Below are 4,393 nucleotides of genomic sequence, written 5' to 3'. Positions count from 1 at the left end.
TATTTTTTCGCTTTTCTACGTTTGTTTATATGAATTTTACTGTACTAAACTACTTGCAACTAAAGCTTGTAATATTTTACGCATAAATACATAAAAAAAAAACAAAAAATGTACGAAATATTTCTAATCTAAGAGCTATGCCCATTAATCATGTATGTATAACAAACAAAAATCAAAACTAATTATTTTTTATATATTTCATTATTAATATTTTATTTACACACGATTTTTAAACATATCTGTAGCATATTTTTTAAAATTTATTAAATAAGTATGTACCTACCATACTCACGAAACAACATCGCAACAAAAAAATTGAAATATGGCGCTCAGCAGCGGGATTTTAGAAATTGCTACACAAAATTTCAGTCGCCGGGAAATCTATGAATAAATAACAGGTGTGATCTAAACTATAAAAATTCTACAAAGGAACATTACTTGACCCTCTTGCTACCACTTCATATTGTCGTGCCCTTCAGCTTAATTTTTGCATATTTTAAGGCACACGTGCTGTTCATAGAAAATCTATAGAAAGCTTAAAAAGTTGGATATGTTTTGGTTGTGACTGGCTTAAGGCTGGTTTTCATAATTTGACAACAAATTTTGTCAACATATTTTGACACAACTGTATCTCCTTTTCCCCATACCGTTACCGATTATATTATGGGCCAACAACAGACAGATAGCCAATTTAGCAGCACGTGTACACGACTGAAGACCTATTCTGATCTAAATAAATTGATAATGGACGGAGAGAACTTCCTGCAAGGCATTGCTGAGTAATTTAGGCAAAAATTCTAACACATTTACACTTTTGTTTTTCATCACCGATATACAAGCAAAGAAATATTTGAAAAGTGGCTTAACACCGACTTACTCTTGGCGATTTCTACTCAGTTCGAATATAATGCGTAAATGCTTCTAATGTCAAGAGAAGGCGCTGGCGAATTTATATAAGGTGGCGTTGTTTCATCAGCTGTGAGTAGCGTTTGACTGTCAAAATTCTATATTGAGTGAGTGAAATGAAAACGCGAGTGTTTGCATTTTCTATCGCCCTTTTTCATTCGGGGAAGAATAGCTGAAATTTGACAATGGCCCACTGAAAGCAAAAACAAAATACAAGTAATTGTTGTATTTGTTGAATCGATAACACCTTATATGAATTCGCCTTGGCGTTGTGGAGAAATGTAGAAACTCGGCAGTCAAAAGTTTTCGGAACCATGTGCTCAATAGGTTTTAGAAATTAGTAATTATTATTTTTTGTATGTTATCTCGAGTTCACAAGTCAAGATATGGCACTTATGTATTTGAATAGAGCAAAGTGTCTCGAGCGCGTTACACTTAATCATTATTATTATTAATAATTAGTCATTGCGAGAGTCGTGTCGAATGCAAGTCGTTTTTCGAGAGTCGAATCGTAGCGAAAATTTAACGTTATTGCCTAAAATTTCCACTCGACTAGTGTATTAAAACGAAAAACTTGGCAGCAATGGGTAGTTTTCGACGTTTTTCGTCGTTTACCTATTTCTGCACGACTGTAGGCAATGCCAATGTTGTCGAGTCGTACAATTAAGTCTAATTCACGACCTACGCAATGAGGCTGAATATCAAGGCTATTAAATTAGACCAGTGCGAGAGTGTTATTTATCAGTCGAATATTCTAATTCTACTAAAATAAAACTGCTGTTAAGAATGTCCCACATCTTAAAACCTTACAAAAACGAAAATCTGTTGTTTTTATCGTCGCCGAACAAAAGTGATAGTGAAAGCCCTAAAGCTTAATACCGTTAGCATTTTGAAGGCAAAAAATACTAAAGGTAAAGTTTTTTATGCTATCAGAAAAGCGTGATTCAGGTAAAATACCTGGAGAAAAATTTACGAGCTTTTCAGTTTATCTGGGAGCTTTAAAAATTTTGTTTTTAATAAACTAAAAGCAAAAACGATCGCAGCACTGAGCACTGCTGCTTAACTACAGCAACAACAATGACACCAACGTAAGCTGCAAGCTTTATTTTGTAGCGATAAAACCGAGCTTTTCCTGCAACATAACTATAACAATGCGCGTCCTTTTCGAAGCTCCTAAAACTTTCTCTACAGTCGAGCTAAAAGTCTTCGTTTTGTGAACAGGGATGGAAAATAATAGTTTTCTTCGAAATCTCAATTCGAAAAGTCAGTCGGAAAGAATTTGCCTATTTAACATTTTTATATGCGATGCTTGTTAGCCAGTGAATGTTAGTCCTATATGATTCAAATTGGTTGGACTTTTTTCAAAAAAACCAGCAAATAAACCGTTTTTTTCCAACAAAAATTACAGGTAAATTTTAACTTTTATTTTTCTCGTCCCGGTCAAAAGTAAAAGTTAAAATTGGTCTTGTATTTTTTTGGTCTAATATAAAAGTTAAAATCTGACCTACTTTTTTTGGTAAAAAAAAGTTTTTTTTTTATAAATTAGGCTAAATTGTACGATTGGACAACATTGGCATTGCCTACTGTCGTGCTGAAATTAATAAACGATGAAAATCGTCGAAAACTATACAGTGCTGCCAAGTTTTTCCGTTTTAATACACTAGCCGGGTCGAAATTTTAGGCAATGCCATGCAGTTTTCTATTCGACTCGCCTCTCGAGAAACGACTTGACACTCGACACCACATTCGCAATGCGGCTGAGTATATTTATTCAGTGAGGAAGAAAAGGTATGTTTAATGAAAAAAGTAAATGCACGAAAATGTAAAAAAAAAAATTTTGAAAGCAAAAGGTATCGTAAATTTAAAAAAAATATAGATTTGTAATATAAACCGTTTAAATTTGAGTTTCATGCTTTATCTAATATTTAGAAAAATGTCGCAAATTTCCAACCAACTTATAAACTTTTTTCCACAAAATTATTGGAAATGTAACGTCCATACCTAAACAAAAGCGTCAGCGTTGCCTGGCTGTCACAAAGTTCTCATGGCCATAAAATTTGTATGAAGAACAGCATAATAATGCGGCGTCAACGCTGAACGGTTGGAAAATCCGATTTTGAGTTAGTAAGTGAATTTGGCTGCAGACAACGAGGAAACTGCAGTTTTCGTGTTTCACACAAACAAACCTATGTGTATTGTTGGTATTATTTCTGCATTTGACGTAGCGTTGACGCTTTTGTTTAGGTATGGCACTTGACGTTAACGCAAGGCGTCAGAAAACGCTCCCCCAACGCCTTAGTTTAGGTATGGCAGTAAGTTTTAAAAGCGAAAAACCGATAAGTGCCTCAAGGCACTGTTGGGGCTTACAGTATATATTTGTTCTTGTTCTTGGTCGCTATTTTACACTAGGTTATGTAGTTGTTTTACATTTTTTATAGGTAGAAAATATCTGAGGGTTAAGCGTTTTAAATTATCCGAATTATGCGATCAAGACTTGCTTGATTTCTTCGATTCCAAAAAACTTCAAAAATTCGGGGTTTTTGTTCAAAATGAAATATCCATATATGCTACTGAAACGCCAAAAATTGCTTTTTGAGTATCACAATCATGTTCAGTAATTAATGTAAACATTTAATTGTCATCAACTCACATAAACATTTAAATGTAAATCAGCTAAAGCGCCAACAGAGCCCTGAGGCAGTTATTCACGTTTCTTCACCTAACGGATAAGAATCAAAGTGAAATGAAATTTGAATGCCTAATTTGAACTTGTCGGATCGAAATTAGTTTAGAAAAAGTTGTCTGGTATTATTTTTTTTCATTATTATAGAACTGAGCGTTAGAGGGTTAACACCTGCTGTGTTCTTGTATGAAGTACGTCATATTGGCAACCGCATGCGTTGTTGCATTTGACGAAAATCAACCTGCTCTTCTCTTCCCAACTTTATCAGCAAATTAGGGAGTACAAGTAAGGTAATATGTGGCTAGTTAAAAAAACGATTTTATATATGTACATCAAAGCTTTTAAATGCTAGCTTGATCTGGCAGTCGGAAATATAGCCTTAAAGGACGGAATATATCACTCAGTAGAGTAGTACTCCATATCAAGCTTTTCAGGCTTTCTGTGCTCTATACAGCTTATAAAAATTATAGCTTAAGTAATAGAACGCTGAAAGTATGCAAAGCGATGAAAGCCTAAAAAGCTTGGTGTGGAATTTTATAATTATTTCAAAAATTGTACTCTACGCTGAGCGCCACATTTTTTATGCTCCTATTCCATCGAAAATCTACCCAGTAACCAAAAATTACTTTGAAAAAAAAAGTTAAAAAATATAAGTAAAATATTTAAACTTAGCTTCATAGAGGTCTACATGAAAACAAAACTACAATGCTTTTAACATTTAAATTCTTTTATATTTATTACATCTATGTAAATATAACTAACTATTTGTATCTGTATGTAGTAGTGGTACTAAAACCTATCGAC

The sequence above is a fragment of the Rhagoletis pomonella genome, unplaced genomic scaffold (genome assembly GCF_013731165.1).
Source record: "Rhagoletis pomonella isolate Grant_MI unplaced genomic scaffold, Rhpom_1.0 Rhpom_scaffold_00002, whole genome shotgun sequence".
NCBI classification, from domain to species: domain Eukaryota; kingdom Metazoa; phylum Arthropoda; class Insecta; order Diptera; family Tephritidae; genus Rhagoletis; species Rhagoletis pomonella.
This window is presented reverse-complemented; position numbering follows the sequence as displayed.